The sequence below is a fragment of the Lissotriton helveticus genome, chromosome 3_2 (genome assembly GCF_964261635.1).
Source record: "Lissotriton helveticus chromosome 3_2, aLisHel1.1, whole genome shotgun sequence".
NCBI classification, from domain to species: Eukaryota; Metazoa; Chordata; class Amphibia; order Caudata; family Salamandridae; genus Lissotriton; species Lissotriton helveticus.
Genome location: NC_136062.1, coordinates 242,731,360 through 242,749,886, shown reverse-complemented (window position 1 = coordinate 242,749,886; position 18,527 = coordinate 242,731,360). Strand labels below are relative to the sequence as shown.

Below are 18,527 nucleotides of genomic sequence, written 5' to 3'. Positions count from 1 at the left end.
AAAAGGCACCTGAGGAGGACTCCCAAAAGGGTGGTCAGGAGTCCCACCAAAAGAAAGGGGAGGTGGGGGGTGGGGTGGTGACTTAAAAGTAAGGAGCTTTCAAAAGGCCCCCAAAATAGTTCCCAAGGGAAAAGTGGTAACTAGTCCCAGTCTGAACCCAAGAAGAAGGTGTTCTTTAAAAAACAGACAGGGAAGTTTGTCCCCCAATTTACAGTGTTACAATTATAGGCACTACAAGTGAGACACCAAATGTTCAGAAGGAGGTGGTCCCAGTTAGCTTTGGGGAACCGACAGAGGTAACCCTAGAGGCCCTGTGGGATATGAAGATAGTGCCAAAAGCCAATATGCCTGCCATTATTTCTGCGTATGGGTTACCATCAATGGACAACGGGTGGAGACTCTAAGAGACACAGGAGCCAACATGACTACTTTAGGGTGTCAACTGGTGCTCTCCAAGCAAATCCTGCCTAAAACATTAAACCAAGTCATAGTCGCAGACATCCGAGAGAGTCATCTACCGGTGGTTCTGGTTCCCTTCGAGTGGGGTATGAGGTCTCAGGTTCTCTAAAAGTAGCTGTAAGCCATGCCATGCCTGCAGATTGTCTGTTAGGCAATGACCTAGAGTACAATATCTGGAAGGAGGCAGAGCTCAGGTCACACTTGGAGATGTTGGATTGCCTGAGTGGACATTGTAGAACCAAAAATACCCAGCTACTGGGTCTCGGCGGCGGGGGGACCACCTGAATCTACTATACCCTCCTTATATCATAAAGAGAGACACCAGAGCCTTCGTCTGCAGAAAGAACAATATGTATTAGTATAGCCTGGGCTATGGAACAGAGTCTCAAGCTCGTCGGAGACAAGACAGAGGAGTCTGCTGCTTTATTCCGCAGCTTACAGGCCTTATATACATATTTCCCCACCCTAAGGAACCAGTTCGGATGGGGCTGCAGTTACACCATTATTCGTTCAGGCAGGACTGGTATGCAACTGATGGAGCAATAGATTAGGACAGATCTTGCCAAACAGGAGATGTACGTGAAAAACAGATGGATCTTGCAAAACAGGATATATAAATGAAGGAGCAAGTTCTGGCGACGTGACCAAGTATTTGTTCCCCTTTTAGGAATCGGTTTAGCCGAAAGGTGCGGGGAAGGCGATGTATATGTGACAGATGAAGACATCAGCAGAATATCGAGCCAGGCTCTTTTGTCACGAGATGGCAACTCAAACATGGAGTCATGAAGAACAATTGGACGCCTGAGAAGGACGCATTTCTTCAGCATGTATGGCAGCAAAGTTTACGGCTGCCCGGGTTGGGAGTCAAGGTGCCTGGAACAATGGTCCAAGCAGCTGCCAAAAAGAGTAATGATAAGGGATGTGTGAAACCAGCACCTGAAGTTTGATCAAGGATGACGGGGCACTGGAGCAGGATGCTCCTCAGCCAAACAGGGAGGACTGTGCTACCCTGGGTGACCTACCTGACCTTGCTGGCTGGAAAATTGAGGATGACCCACCACAGAGGAATTCTACAAAGCCCAGAAAGAGTGCCCCACTCTAAAAGGCTTGAGGCAGAAAGCTGAGGCCCAGATAGGTAGGTAAGTATACTTGTAAAGCGCACTGTTACTCCATCTCGGAGTGTCCTGGCGCTGTATACCGCTGGGGAACCCGTCCTGGCTTTCCCTGTGAGATGGTCCCTCCTGGGCACCTCCAAGGTGAAGCCAGGCATCCCCGGCGTTGATGGGGCCATTGTGGAGATTAAGCAAGCTATTGCCCAGAGTTGCAGAGTGGGACCCATGGTTAGCGTAGGCACCTCGGCGAGAATTATCGAGTCCGCGGACATTGACCCAAGACCCTGCCGCGTCGGGAATTGAACCCTGGTCCCGGGCCGATCTCTGCTTCAGGGTCTGTCGCTTCTAACCAGTGAGCCACACTTCTCCACACAGTAGGTGATACCTCTGGAGATCCCTTATCTATTGGGAGAACAACCTCCTATGTAGCAAGCCTAAGGTTCCTGGACCTGGGGGTCCCTCAGTCTTACAGGGCCTATCTGCTGGGGTTGGCTCATGATATTTCCCTGGCATTATATCTGTGGCAAGACAAGACCTTCACCAGGCTTGCTGTCCACTTCTTTTGACCCCAGATGAAGACTGCCTTAGATGCATTTTGTAGGTCCTGTCCCACCTGTCAGGTCACTGATAAATCAGGGAAAAACCTCAAGGCTCTTGTGACACCATTACTTGTCATTGGCACACCCTTTGAGAGGGCAGGCATCGGCATTGTTTGATCCTTGGACCACAAGACAGCTTTAGGCAACAGGTTCATCCTAGTCTTGGTGGATCACGCCACTCACTACCCAGAGGCCATCCCTCTGAGGTTAGGTGACTGCACCTGTGGTGGCCAGGACCCTGATGGGAATTTTTTCACATGTGGGGTTCCCCAAAAAGGTAGTGTCTGACAGAGGCACTAACTTGATGTCAGCATACATGATATTCATGTGAGATGAGTGTTGAGTGCCTTATAAGTTCACCACATCCTATCACCCCCAAACAAATGGGCTTGTGGAGAGATTCAACAAGACCCTCAAAGGCCTGATCATGGGCCTACCTGAGCCCATGAGGCGTAAGTGGGACATCCTCCTGGCATGCCTTTTATTTGCCAACAGGGAGGTGCAGCAGAAGGGGGTGGGGTTTATCCCCTTTGAACTCCCCTATGGCAATGCTGTTAGTGGGCTACTTAGTCTTGTCAGAGAGGAGTGTGCGCAAGGTCCCAGAAAACTCCCTCAGGATGTGGCCAGCTATGTGCTGGCCCTCTTCAACCAGATGCATTGCTTCTTGAAAAAGGCGAAAGCAATTTCGAGGCCAGGCAAGAAGTTATGTAAGACTTACATTACCAGAAGGCAACTCTGATAGAGTTTAAACCTGGCTGGAAGGTGTGGGGTATGGAGCCTGTGAGCCGAGAGCTCTCCAGGATTCCTGGACAGGACCATATGAAGTGAAAGGGTGGAAGGGGGAATCCATTAACCGGGAGGATCTCAAGACTCCTTGAAACCCATTGAGAGTGCTCCATGTGCACTGCCTCAAACCACACTTCGAGCGGTCCGAAGTCTAGATGCTCCTGGTGACAGATAAAGGGATGGAAGAGGAGAGTGAGCCTTTCCCTGGCCTCCTGTCTGTCCAAGAAGATGATGGGTCAGTAGAGGGGTTCAACGTCTCCCCTACTCTGACCCCAGAATAGCAGATTGACTGTCACCAGTTGCTGGGGGCAGTTTTCCTCTCTGTTCTCCCTCACCCTTGGGCTCACACACCTGTGTGTTCATGACATGGAAACTGGAGACAGTCCTCCTGTTGATAACAAAATGTACAGTCTGTCGGACAAGATGTGGGTCAGTATCAAGGAGGAGGTCTCCAATATGCTGGGGTTTGGGGCTATTAAGTCCTCCAACAGTCCCTGGTTCAGCTCTGTGGTGCTGGTTCCCAAGGCTGCCTGATGAACTTTAAATTTCGGTCTCAGGAATACTTACTAATATAACAAGAACTTGGCACAGACTCTGAAAATATGAAAAGACATCTTTATTAAATTTAACATAGTGAGGCCACGTCACCCAGAAGCCGTAGCAAGTGAATGAGGTAGTCTGAGGAACACAGAGGACAGAGGCCTTTTATATGTTTTTAGTGTTACATGACTCAGTGCAAAAAATAAAGGGGCAGTTCTAGCTTTTGCAAACATGCAAAAACCCAACATTCCTTCTTACACAAGCTGCAGAAACCCATAATAAAAACCTGGTACATCCCCATCGTAAACAGGCCATAAAGAAGGGAGCAGAGACAGGTGTGAGTAAGATAAGACAGGGTGTGTGTGCGATGAAAAGGTTTATGGCATGTTGTGCCTTGATGCTATCTCGCTCGGCCACTGGGAAAGGAACTGGCCGGGCAGGTTCGGCCTGGGGCAATGGTTTCAGCTTGCTCAGGTCACAGAGAAGTCAATTAAGGTGTACGTGTCCTTTGGAATCGAATGTGGCTGTAGTTATAAGCCTATGTGAGGGCAACTCACAAAATGGCTGCTGTACACAAAATGGAAGCCAAGGGTTCAGGACGAAAATGATGATTTCGAGGTGAAATCGTTACTGGAATATGACAAAAATGCTTGTACATAGTGTACTAGCCATTCTCGGTCTTTTGATATAAAAATCATCATGCTACGACAAAGTTTATTACACGAGTCCAGAATTTTCAGTACCACAGACGCTCCTTTTGCCCTTACATAGGCAATAACCTATACTCACGCTAGTCTGAGTCCAGGTCTATATTTATCAAATCATCAAGATGTTGCTGAAGCATAATCCTATTACTTAGCGACTCTCTCGGGACAGGTCTCCTTACACACGCAGTAGCACAAAGGCCATATATGGCAGGACCAAATAGGGAATGCCTCTATCTGTAGTATGTGGTATAAGACCACACACCCAACTGGTGTCGATGCAGAAACTGTACAAAAGGAATTATCAGTAAACTCTGACCTCCTAACTAGTCCATGTCAGGTAAAATCTGGAAAGAATGCAAAGAAGTAGAAGTAGGAAGAGACATAGGTTGGGAGGTGGGTACAGATGTGAATTGGGCAGCAAAAACAATCCCACCCATAAAAGACAATGCCATGTTTATAAAACACTAGAAAACACGTCATTAAGAACATATAGACAAAGTAGTGACCGCTATTACAAATGAAATCATAATTTTTCACAACCCTAAGCAAAAGGTAAATCCTAAAATTATCTAGTAACATTGTAGGTCTTCCTATGCATTTTCTGTAATTTATTATATGTTCAAGTGAAACAGTGGTGACCCTCATTAATGCTCTGAGGTGAAAAGGGGATACTCTTCCACAGGAAATGGACTTTATTCTGCTTTTACTAAACAGAATACTAGTTAAAAATAATGCCAGTTGAACAATAAAATCATTCTCCTAACACTTAGTCTATACAATCACACGGAAACCTCTTGTGAAACCAACTATGCCCAGAGTCTGTTCAAAAAGCCTCTCTGGCAGGCTTCTATTGTCCAATCAAGTCTGCTCCCGTTGTTGCATGGGCCTTTGGATTCAGGCCTCCTATGCTCTGATGCTCAGTATCTGTTGGAGTGCCCTCCTGGCAAACACTCATAGCTCATTCAAAAAGTCTCAATGTCTCAAGGCAGTGCACCGTATCTCTCCTCTGCGGCAGACACTACAGATATTGTGCTCTTCTGGTGCAGACCCGGGACCATTCTCAGACTCCAACACTCATCATTCAGTGTCAAGGACGCTCAGGCCGCTCTTTCATGGGCACCAGAATGGAGTGCCTTTTGCCACTCTTGAATCCTCCGGTGCACTGCACTTTCCGTTGAAGCAAAGGAAAAAGGGGGGGGTGTGGCCAAAACTCAGGCCAAGGGGCTCAAGGGACTGCACACTGTCAGAGGTTAACCAGCACATGACAGGCGCTCTTTTGCACTGAAATCTCAAAGGACTGCACACTGTCAGAGGTTAACCAGCACATGACAGGCGCTCTTTTGCACTGAAATCTCAAGGGACTGTGGCAAAACCAGCTCCTTCTTCTTTTCTGATGTTGAACGCCTTCTGATGAAGCAAGTTCGATGCTTTAAACAGTTCATTGTACAACAAGGGGACTGCAAACAGGTGGCCTGCGATCTTCAAAGGAGTGGCCACACGCCATGGGACAATTCTGCGTTGAAATACACTGTCATTCTCAAAGGCAATACAAAAACAAAGGCAATAGGTAAAACAGTGCCTCTAGGCTCTTCAATTGGGTTTCCGTGTGAGAGCATATCTTTCATCATCATAGCGACATGGGAATTCTATCTGAATGGATGTCCTCACACATAGTGGCATCGTCTAATGGGGTAAACACATTTTATCTCAATTATTTCATATAGGTGTTCCTAAATTCCTCATCTAGCACATCTCAAAAGAGAGATCACATACATATTATCAGGGACATGTAGATACTTTCTTCTACTAATTGTGCATCAGGTGGACTATGCAATACAAAAGCTAATTATCAAGATGTGGAAACAAAAGACAAGAACTAGAGAGTACTGGTATTTCCATTATTTATAATACATCTGGTCCATCAAAAATTAAAGCAGTAAAAAGGAACTAAAAACCAATTTTAGAATAGGCATTGAATTTGTCATATTAAAAAAACGTAATGTGTCCTATTGAGGTGGAAAGCTTATCTTACTGTAGTATTGAGTCAGTTAATCAGTCCTAACAGTCCTAACAGTCAGACTGGAAAAACATCAGAATAGGCCTAAAGAAAATTCTTAGAAACCAGTCTAGTTATGCAACAGGGAATTATACATAAAATGGGGGTCCATGGTACATTACTGCAATCTGAAAGTGCGAACCTGAACAATACACTGATAATAATAAAAGCTGACTGGTGAAAGGAATACGGAAAAGAGAATAGGACACAGCTAAAATCCCCAATAACTAGGCCTGATGTGCTTGGGTGATAGTCAGGCATGTAACACAATACCAAGAGTATGGGTGATACACAAAAAAAAATCACAATAGTTTACAATTTTAACTCTACCGCTGGCCCTCTGCACCAGATATGGTAATCTCAGCTAATGTTCCAGTTCCTTCTTCAGGAAAAAATGAAACCTGGTTTCTTTTACGGTCCAGAGCCATAGGAAGGCCACTTAGGAAGCAGAATAAAACTGACTAATGTGATATAGAAATTAGGTCACCGTGTACAAGAGTCACAAATCTATAATTTATCCTTACGTCCAATCAGGATATATAATTTTAGGGCTGCCTGTTCCTTACAGGAAAGGGCAGTATCGTGACTACAGATGACACAATTTGCTGTTTATTTTTCTTCAATACCTATAGCCAAATTTGACATACACTGGTGAAGTGTTGTCTGTCTGGTTCACAATATGTAAAAAAATCATATCTGTGAATTTTAGTATCAGCGAAAATTTTACCCAACTGTTGACAGCAACACGTATCGTCATACATGTCCCCCTCACAACGACACGGGTGAATTTGTAATAATTTCTTAAGCAGCAACATAAAACATAAAACATGCAAAAACGCACAAAACGGACGTCAAGCCATCAGATATACTCGCTGTAAAACAATAGCATATATAAATGAACGGTGACGCATAATACCGTGTAAGGATACCCTCCTGTTTGACAGTAGAACACCAATAGTGGGTATCTGCTGTCAAATACAACTTTCGGACACACAGAACCAGCAAGAAAAATTCATGATAGAACAAAATACACAAACATGAAAAACGCATGGACATTTCTTTTCAAAGCAGTTGCGCAAAAAAAAAAACATCTCATTTCAACCAACCAAACTCACGTGTCTTGTTAGTCTTAAAATCCCCCAGAGCAATCCATCAATGATCTGTGAGCAGAAGCGAAAAGGAAAAAAAAATACACAGCACACAAAAGATAGACATTTTTGATAATAAACAGACATCAGTTGTAACTTTTAAGCGGAAGACAAAACATGATAGACATTAACAAACACAAAAATAAATTTCCATTACTTAACTGTTACCATCTTGTCAGTCACCCTGCAGCATGAAGCCTTTTTAACTTTTCGAGGTAAAATCCTTTCCCTGACACCTAAAATTAGCCTTGTGCCACAATCTCCATGATAAAAAAATTTCTTAATTGGCAAATCGTTCTTACTTATTCATGTAGGCTTTAAAATTTTAGTAAAAGGCTGCATCCTATTTTTTGTCTAAGATGTAATGCAACACTCCGTTTTCTGTCAAATAAAAACGACTAACAGACAATATTTTTTAGAGCAAAAATACAAATGTCATGATGTTGGGACTTTTAAAGAAACCTTTGTTATATTTCCCTTTGGAATTAAGTTCTGTAATTTTATTGATGTTCTTATGGAGAAACCAGAAATTCCACCTTTCAGAGGCCTGTTTAGCAAAGTCATTCTGCATTTCACAGAGACAAGGCTCGAATTCAAAAGGTCACAAATGTCAACCTCATCCATTGTTTACAGAAAACTAAAGATAGCATCTTAGCGCAACCGGAGCAACCTGTTCTCCTAGCCCACAGTTTCTGCTCATTTTTTTTAGGCTGACAAAGACAGACCAGTTTTTAGAACAAATGTTTGTTGCAATGGTACTCATTTCAGCAAATTTAATTGGATCTCACTGGGCCATTTAAAAGTAAACCCAAATGGGGACAACCTGCAAATTTGTATTATACACAAATGTATGCATTTACTGAAGCCAGAGACACTTTCAAGCTATGGTAAATGACAAGAATCTGTGTTAAAATCCAATTTAACTCAATTTTGACTTTTATCTTTGGGGCACTTAAAAATAAATATCCTATAATTGTTTTACATATTAATCATCCTCAGGATGTTCTTTACACATTACAGATATTAGACATTAGTCATATCTCATGTAAATCCTTGGAAAAATGAGTTTTTTTACGCCTGCGCCAAGTGAAAACCAACATGCAAATTACCTAATTACACCGTAACACATAACTTAAATCAAATTTTAATACTAGGAGGTCATAGTATGAGTATTAGGCTTTATAAATATCAAAAAACGATTTTAAAAAACACTTATTTTGTTTCTCAAATAATTTTTCCATAATTAATAATTTTTCGTTCAATGAAACCAATTATCTGTTTTTATGATAATTCCACATATAAAGGTAAGCTGCATCCCTTGCCTATCATTTTTAGATGCATTCATTTATGCACCTACGCACAAAAAACCTAACTTAAAACATGACATTTTTCGCGCCATTTTTAAAGGGTATTCAGTATTTAGCAAAAGAACAAAAATATACTTTAAAAAAATTGCTTAAAGAGAGGAAAATCGCAATTGGATTGTCTTTCAGTGATACAAAGTGATTAACCTTTTCTTTGTAACCCTCTAAAACACTATTCTGAAATGAAAAAGTCCAACTGTGATTAACTAACGGCTAAGTCCTGGGCTAAATAAACATTCCAATATTATTCATGGCCTTTGAAAAACAACAGCTGCTGCCTTAACAGCAGGAACGGCCCTGCACAGGGCTAAAACTGAAACCTGAGCACGCTTTCAGTCTTACTGAAAACAGACATTTCAAGTTTTTTTTAAAATGCGCGTGCAATACAAGATGCATTTAAATCTAGCAAAAATTCACTTTAGCTGAAGTGTTTGCCTTTAAAAAAACGCTACAAATTTGTTTTGCTACCAAAGGCACAATTATTTTTGAGGCCCTTCATATTCATAGTGAATGTGAATTTTAACTTATCTATTTTAAGCATTTAACAGTTTGCACATAGGCGTTTTTGCTTAGTCTGTAAATTAAATAGCAACACATAGCGATTTTAGCATGTGACATAGTAAATTGCTGGAGAGTTATTTAATTTCTACGTAATATTAATTAATCTGACATTTTACTTAACAGACTGAAAACACAAAGAAACCTACAAACACATATTGAGAGCTCATTGCAGACATAAAGAGAAGGTATTCAAACACTCAAGGACACACAATACAGTGCTGTAGCTATTACTGAAGTTACACTAATGAGAAAAACCACATAGACATTGAAACACACATTGAACCCACAAATCGACACTCAGGACGAAAACAAAGCCATTTGTAAATACTAGCTGTAAGTCATATTTACAAGAAGCGCGTCGCAATAGAGTTCCAAAAGACTGCAAAAAACACAGCCCAACAGACTGCTGTATGTGCACGAAGCCACAATACACTTAATTCACTAGCTTTGGCTGGCAGAACACCAAAAATCGTTCTGCATATCTCCATTCATAAAATTGCACAGAACAAAGGATCCTTGTTTTGTATTATGTCATATTTTAATTCCCTGGGGATACAAAATCACCAAGGAAGAAATATGTTTTTTAAATCTAAACCTATTTAGATATCCCCTTTAGGGGAAGCCGGCTAATCCAAACGTATACAAAGTTGGCCAGCACAAATCTCCAAATTCGCTAAGATCAGGCATCTTATAGCTCACTAATCTAGCTTCAAACTTCAAGGGGCTATCTCTATCGATACACTCGTAAATATACAAGACCCTCGGTTTTTGAACATTGCAATATTCAAATAAAACTAAGGACCAAACAAACTAAGAACCAATCAAAATCAAAGAACCAAAGAACAAAGGACTGGGAGCGACCCACTTATACTTAACTCTCACTTTTACTAATCAAAATGTTATCCAGATTCTAACTGTCAAGTTCTACATGACCTAATGGTCTTTTTAAGAATACTCACGCAAAAAGGTTATCAGTCAGGAGTGACATCATGTGGAGGATCAAAAATCAGGAAGATCAGAAATATACTGGGCTGCAGAATCAAAGAATCTCCAGAATCCCCGTGCACAGAGTACCTTCTTAGTAGAATCTTGCTCTGTCCTCCTCAGTTTATTTCAGTCTCCTGGCACGATCACTCCCACAGAAAGTCACTTCTCTGATGATACCCGCGTTAGGGCGCCAACTGATGAACTTTAAATTTCGGTCTCAGGAATACTTACTAATATAACAAGAACTTGGCACAGACTCTGAAAATATGAAAAGACATCTTTATTAAATTTAACATAGTGAGGCCACGTCACCCAGAAGCCGTAGCAAGTGAATGAAGTAGTATGAGGAACACAGAGGACAGAGGCCTTTTAAATGTTTTTAGCGTTACATGACTCAGTACAAAAAAGAAAGGGGCAGTTCTAGCTTTTGCAAACATGCAAAAACCCAACATTCCTTCTTACACAAGCTGCAGAAACCCATATTAAAAACCCGGCACATCCCCATCGTAAACAGGCCATAAAGAAGGGAGCAGAGACAGGTGTGAGTAAGATAAGACAGGGTGTGTGTGCGATGAAAAGGTTTATGGCATGTTGTGCCTTGATGCTATCTCGCTCGGCAACGGGGAAAGGAACTGGCCGGGCAGGTTCGGCCTGGGGCAATGGTTTCAGCTTGCTCAGGTCACAGAGAAGTCAATTAAGGTGTACGTGTCCTTTGGAATCGAATTGGGCTGTAGTTATAAGCCTATGTGAGGGCAACTCACAAAATGGCTGCTGTACACAAAATGGAAGCCAAGGGTTCAGGACGAAAATGACGATTTCGCGGTGAAATCGCTACTGGAATATGACGAAAATGCTTGTACATAGTGTACTAGCCATTCTCGGTCTTTTGATATAAAAATCGTCATGCTACGACAAAGTTTATTACACGAGTCCAGAATTTTCAGTACCACATGCCCCACCGGGCACCAGTCTAGAACTTAGGTTCTGTGTGGACTACATGAGGCTCAATTCTGACAACAAATCTTGTGCCCACCCCATACCCAAGCTGATGAGCTCATTGACACGCTGGGCACTGCCAAGTTCCTCAGAACCGTTGTTATAACCTCAGGGTACTGGCAGATTGCTCTAAGTGAGGGGGGTGAAAGAGAGGTCAGCATTCTCAACCCGAGGGCCACTTCCAGTTTAGGGTGATGCTCTTTGGCTTAAAGCTTGCTGCTGCCCCCTTTCAGAGGTTGGTAAACAGGGTCCTGGCTGAGCAGGAGGCATTATATGCCATCTAACCTGGATGATATAGCTGTCTTTAGCTACAGCTGTGGAGGAACACCTGTAGGTGCTTCAGGCCCGTCACCTGGTGGACCTGACTATCAAGACCAGACAGTGTTCCCTTGTGCATCTGGGCCACATGGTAAGCGGGAGCAAGCTGCAGCCCCTCGAGGCCAAGGTTGAAACTATCCTGGCAATTCCCTAAAACACAGTCCACAGTGAGGGCCTTTCTGGGCCTCACTTGTTTGTGACTCACTTATGGGTTCAGACTGACTACAGGACCCTCTGATTGCTCATGCAAATGAGGGGTGAACATCCCAAACTGTTAAGGTGATCCATCTCCCTACAGGGAAAGGACTTTATGTGGAACACCGTCCTGGGTCAGACCATGATGCCTATCTAAGTTCTTGTGCATTAGTGATGAGAACTTCCAAGGCTTAAGTAGTTCTCTCCACTTTCAGCTGAGGGGACACATGTTAGACCTGTGTAGGAAGTTGGGTTTCTGTTGCAGTAACCACCTACATTTTGCCAGACTACTGATGCACTTTGACTTGAAGTGCCCTGGGTCCCGGCCAATCAGGTTCCCAGGGCCTATGTTCTTTCCCCAAAACTGTACCTTGTAAATGTAAATGTAAATGTGCTAGACTTGTAAAGCACACAGCTGCCCGTAAGCGTCCCGGCGCTTGCTTAGGGAACCCGTCCTGGTATTCCCCTGTGAGAAACCCCGGCAGGGTGTCCACAAGGTGAAAGCCAGGCATCCCGCCGCGAGGGGCCGTAGTGGAGATTAAGCAAGCTATTGCCCAGAGTCGCAGAGTGTGACCACGTGAGTTGAGTAGGCACCAGAGTGAGAATTGTCGAGTCCGTGGAATTTTGAGCCCGAGACCTGCCGAGGCGGGGAATCGAACCCTGGTCCACGGTCGATCTCAGCTTCCAGGTCTGCCGCCTCTAACCACTGAGCCACGCTTCTCCACTTGTACCCCCAATTGGCACCTCTATGGCCACATGTCAGTCCCTTGTAAAAGGTATGATGGGTACCAAGGACACGGTGGCCAAGGAAGGGTGTTACCCAGAAACCGGTCTCAGGATGCTTGTTTCCAGTTCAGGAAAGACCTGGCTTAGCAGTTTGGGCTGGACTGTTCCCATGAGGCACAGGGTCAAGACTGATTTGCATATAGCTGGGTCTGAACTGAGGTGGCGAAGTGAGCTTAAGAATGATGATAGATTCAACCCAGATCTGTGACTGGGGGTGAGCGTCTGGAAAGTTTCAGCACTCTGACCATCATCTTCTTGTGTTTGCTCAATTTTAGAAAGTTGACATTTTCCTGAGTTAGCCATTTAGGGACTGCAGCTTGTCACATGACTGGGTGTAGGTGACATTTGGGCTTTGTGTATTCAGACAGCCACACACAACATGGAGTTTGGGTGTTCCTGGATGGGCCATCACTGGCAGGATGGGAGGGTGGAGCTGGACCGAGCCCTACTTATGCTTGAATAGGATGTGTACTGACACCACTCAAAGAGCTGCATACCCGTTGTAGTTAATCTGGAGCCAGGACAGGTAAGGCAGGATGCCAAAAGACTTCAAATGGAATTTATGATAGATTCTCCCACCTTCCAGAGGAAACGTACTAGGTATAAATATTGGAACTCAGACACCACCTCTTCAGTACACTTCTGGACCTGTGGAAACTCTTCCAGGAAGGTGCTGCTAAAGAACTGCCACTCTGCTGGACTTCTGCACTGCTGGACTATTACCTTGCTGGACTGCAGGCCTTACTGTGCTGACCTTCTGCCTCTTGCCTAGGTTAAAAGGACTGAACCTGCATCTGTTGAACCCAGGACACCAGAGTGACTCCAAGCTAGTTGGCTGGCCTCCTGGTTCGAGCCTCAGGAATATAAGGATCCATCAACGTTGAACCCAGCACCTGGACTCTGCCATCTGACAGTCTACCCTGCCAGGTGTTGCCACCCCAATCCTGGACCCTTGGAAGTGGGCCTAAGGTACTCTGTGGATCCAGCAGAACTGACGCATCTCCTCTGTTGAGCGGCACAATCCTGAGCAGTGCCGATCCATCGCCGCTGCTGAGTGGATCAGAACATCACAAAGACCCACATCGCAGCCCGTCACCTCATCGAAACCACCACTGTGCAAAACTTCCTCAGTGCAGGTCCTTCCATCCCTCGTTGATAGCAGCCTCGACAAAGATGCTGGACTATGCATCATAGCCTCGCAGTTCCTCTCAACCAATGCATTGCCCCTACTGCACGCGCATCCTCAAGGCCGGACTTTGCATTGCAAGTCCTCAACACAGGACCCTCACCAATGATGCAGGCCCTCACACTGTAGCCTTGCCGCATCTAGGAACCAATGCACCACTTCAGCTGCTTGAGGCATCTTCGAAGTGGGCCTGTGCAATGCTCCGCAAACCAGGATTTAAGATACTTTGTTCAGTGGGACTAACTGGGTCCTGTATCTGGCCTGCGCTCTATCATGATCGGTCTGAACGTGTGACTTTGTCTTGGTCCAGAGCGACCAGATATCCAGTTGACCCTTTCTGCTTTTTGGGGGTGTTTCGTTTCTACTAAAAATGTTAAACCTGCATAGCTCTCGTTCTACTGATTGTTTTTATGTCTTGTTTTATTTATTTAAAATTACTCTATTGTTTTACACTTCTTGTGGGGTGCTTTTGTGGTGTGTTGTCACTGTGTTGCTGTTTGAAGTATTGCACAAATAATTTACATATTGCCTCTGAGTTAAGCCGATCTGCTCTTTGCCAAACTACCTGATGGTTGAGCACATGGTCATTTAGGGTTGCTTGTGACTTCACCCTGAGAAGAATTGTGGTTGATACTTGAGAAGGGTTTCACCCCTTCAACCAGTAACCCAATTTTTTACAATAGCCCACCCTAGCCGAGAAGCAATGCTTAATTTGTGAAAGCATGAATGCAGGTGCCAAAGCAGTGGTCAGAAGCCTGCAACTGGTGCTATTAAATATCGGCAAATCGAATATCAAGGCTACAGTCTTGATCCCACCTCATAACTCTTTTCCAACACAGGACACTCCCTGCCTCTTTATTTCACTCTTACTAGTGCCTGCTATGTTCCTTTGTGATAGTTTTATCATAGTTCTGTTCATTCTTCTTTTTTCCTTTTGTGCGTTTCCCTTTCTTGTTCTCAGTAAATGTCTCATGAGGAAAAACAACTGTGGGTCCCCAAAAATAAGTGCCAGTGGGTCTTCCCAACAACCACTGGCACAAATTAAGCACTGCTTAAACGTTAGTGTGATCTGGGTGGAGCGCGAGCAACTCCACTATAATGCCCCCTTTGTGGTACAGAAACGTGCTGCAGGCGATGCCCCGAAAGGCCCCTTAAGAACCTCCGAGTTCCCTTAATGCCCCCCGCCCCCATTACTGATCCCTGTAAGGGCGTAGACCCCTCCTTCTGTGACCTGGTCTCGGAGAGGCTGTCAGCTCAGCAAATGCGCTTATCTATGTTCAGTATTTCAAAGGGGCACACTGATAGCCAATGTGACCACATGTACGAAATAACCATGTATAATAACGGAGACTAGAATACTTTGCCTTCGCTACACCTTTTACGGACCCGGTACATTTTCTGCCGTCATTTCCTCAGGCAAGGACAGGAATCGTGGCACTCGGGGGCTCGCCAAGCCACTAGGTAGAGTGGCCCGCATGACCTATTAATATTGGGAAATTGCGGTGACCTTGGATTGGTTGGGGAAATTGTTATTTTGAGGTTTGCCGTGGGAAGTCATATCAGCTGTCCGAATGTGGGGGCGCGGACACTGTATCGCGGCTTAGGATAGGCTGGCGTAACGTTTTTACACTCCCTGATTGGCTGTGGAGCTCAGACAATGACATGCCCGCTAGCAATCTTATGTAGCTGCGGCATACGCAGCCTCCCGTCCGTGGGCGTGCTCCAGTGACGTCAGACCAAGATGCTTACTGACTCTGCTGGTCCGTGAGCCGGCGCCCGCAAGACCTGAGTGACCCTTGTTTACGGATCGGTGCTGGTAAGTGGACGGTTCTACTGGCAGGGCTCATTCACTACCCAGCGTCATTTTCAGCTGTGCGACGGCCACTCAAGACGCTGCCGTGAGTCATGAGCGCGATTGCACAACCGGCGCCCCTCCATCCCACCACCCTGCTGCTTTCTCCAGATGGCAGCTCTGTAGGTCCCCTCTCGGGCCTAGACTAGATCCCAGCGTGTGCCCTTGCGCGGTAAACGGATCGATCATCACTGCTGCACGGCCCCTTTTTTGCTCGTAAACCCTAGAAAATGTGGGCGTCCTCTCGGGCACCATCATGCCCTATATTCCTTTGGCTGGAGCTCAGTTGACCCCGAAACTACCACTAATCCGCGCAGTGCTTCATTCAGAAATTGCACCCACGTAGCTCGGCGTGGACCTTAACTGCTTGTGACTTAGATGTGGGCAGCGCTGAGGCACAGGGTTCACAACAGTACCTTCACGTGTATTGAAAACCAACAAGACATTTATGGCATGAGTTTTGGAAACCAAGCGTTTTCATTGGGAGAAAAAAATAATCTACCGCTTCATGGCACACACATCAATCTAGGAATCATGCTTCATTGTGTAGTTTTCTACTTCAAACGTTTTCAGTCGATAATACAGATGGCATAAAGAATAATAATCAAGTACACGAAAATATAAACTCTTGCAAGTTGAAAACATTAGAGCAAAACGCGTGGAAGGAAAACAAGAAAGAATATTGTATATTATGACTTAAGTTTATTCACTTCTTGCATTGAGAATCCGAGGCTGGACGTCAGTGGATTTGTATCGTCTGCCGGCGCAGAGTTTGGTGTAATTAAGATTAGGCTGGTTTCCGTTCATAGAAAGTTGAGGTTGGTTTAGTTATGGATCGGAAGAACTTGTCAGGAAAGAGCAGGGTAGGCATATGTAATGTGTAAATGATCACTGGTGCAATCAGCTATAATGTTTGTTTCACTAGGATATTTTAAGGTTTGGACACTGTGTACACTAAGATTCATTTTTCGTCGGTATTTGTCTCAATTGAAACTCAGTTGCCCATGCCTCGTCCCCCTTAACATTTCAGTGTGGGTTATTCCGGATCTTCTTTGTTCCTCACTTAATTAAAACATTGTGAAGTGTTAACAATAGTTTAACTTCTGCTAACCCATCACCAAAGAATTTCCTACCAGTACATGATATTTGATACGACCGTCATTCTGCGTGGCATGCATCACCCTGCTGAGTGTGTGGGAACGGATTGTGAAGACAAATTTGTACTTATGGGCATTTGTGAGGAGGATGCTCCACATGTAGTTGTGTGTGGTATGTCGCAGTGCTTCTCGCTATCTTGCTCCTAGTCACTCATTGAAGGTAGGTGGACCATCTATGGTAAGCACTGACAGGTATTTGGCAAAGCAACTCATTTTCCTTTCTACTTCCAACATAATTCATCATATGATGCTCCAATATCCCCATGCTGTATGTAATCATGGCCCGCCCCATCACTACATTTTTTACACCCCACACATAAGCGAGGAGTTACTAACCCCTTGCGAGACTTTTGCACCGCCGTTGTGTCACTTTTTGTGACGCAGCTGCGGCGCAAACAATATGCCATGTTGCGGCCCACTTACAATGTGACACATCTAGGGAGATGCGTCCCGTTGTAAAGCCCTGCGTCACATTCTACCGGAGTCGGGTATTATGTATACAAGGTGGGCATTCAGTGGAAAAGTAGGAAAGACATGTAGAAGTGACAAAGTGAAATTTCACTGCGCCACTTCTAGGACTCCACTGCGTCAAAACCTTACATCTGCTTGGAGCAGGGGTAAGGAGTGCCACAGTGTATTGGGTATGGGCCTCCCTATGCATTGCTGGAGTTGCAATGTGCTAGCGACATGACTCCAGCAATGCGTTCCTTTTGCTCCAACAGATGTCTGAAATTCTGACGCATCTGTCACTTCTTGTGCCATGGAGCGCCGTATTGTAAATAAGAAGCATCCATGGTGGCGCAAGGTTTTTTTGCCTGGCGCATGGAAACTTGACGCATCTCTGCTTTAACGCAGAGATGCAGCTGTTTCTTGTAAATCTGCCCCTTAGTTTGGAGTGAAACGTCAAGTTGGGCCGTCATTTCTTTTTTATATTCAAAAGTTTTTATTGGTTGTTTCCAAAATTATAAAAGACATACATAGATGATACGAAAACATAAGGTCCAATGGTGGGTACAGTAAAAATTGGCAGTGATTACAAAACAAACATAAAGAATGCATGAGCGATGAGGAGCATTAGGAGATCACAAGACATCATGAGTCAAACAGAAAGGCAAAAGTGCATAACTTCAATTGTAAACGGTACCTATGTAGTATCAACCCAAGGTCAGTTATCTGCAGATGAATGTTTTCTCTGAAGTCGTGGAGTTGTTGGTCTAGCTTGGGTAGATTGAGTAGGGTTATGCTGAGCCGGAGTAGAAGTGTAGGGTGGAGGGTTCAAGTTGGTTTGTGTACGCTAAAGTAGTTATCAAGAGTGGCCCACGTTTGTCTATGAGGAGGACGCCACGGCGTGTTTTGAAGTGAAATATTATCAGCCCCTCTTAAGTTGGTAACCCAATTTAACCAGCAGCTGAAAGAAGCTTTGCGTGTGTCTTTCCAGTTATTGAGAACAATCTTCACTGCGGCAGTGAGGAGTAAGTCTAGTAGGGCCTCATCACTATTGGTGAGGGAATCCGCTCTGAGGAAGCCTTAGACTAAGGTGGATAGTTCCCTGGGAGGGGAGGAATGGAAAATGTTAAAGATAAAGGCGAATACCCTGTCCCAAAAGAGCACTACACATACACACTGAAATGAGAGCTGTTCTAAGTCTCCCTCTTTGTCCTCACAATTCCAGCACGTTGCATTTTCACTAATGTTGTGTGAGAAAAGACGCGCCGGAG

General features: G+C 44.5%; 1 protein-coding gene across 1 annotated transcript in view; it reads left to right on the top strand.

Moving 5' to 3' along the window:
• The first annotated feature begins 15,496 nt into the window (after window positions 1-15,496).
• The window catches only part of SCAMP5 (secretory carrier membrane protein 5), a 134,774-nt gene continuing 131,743 nt past the window's right edge, over window positions 15,497-18,527 (top strand). Inside the window, exon 1 of the mRNA XM_078685118.1 lies at window positions 15,497-15,616. The gene's annotated coding sequence lies outside the window, so the exon portion shown is untranslated. The remainder of the gene's footprint in view (window positions 15,617-18,527) is intronic.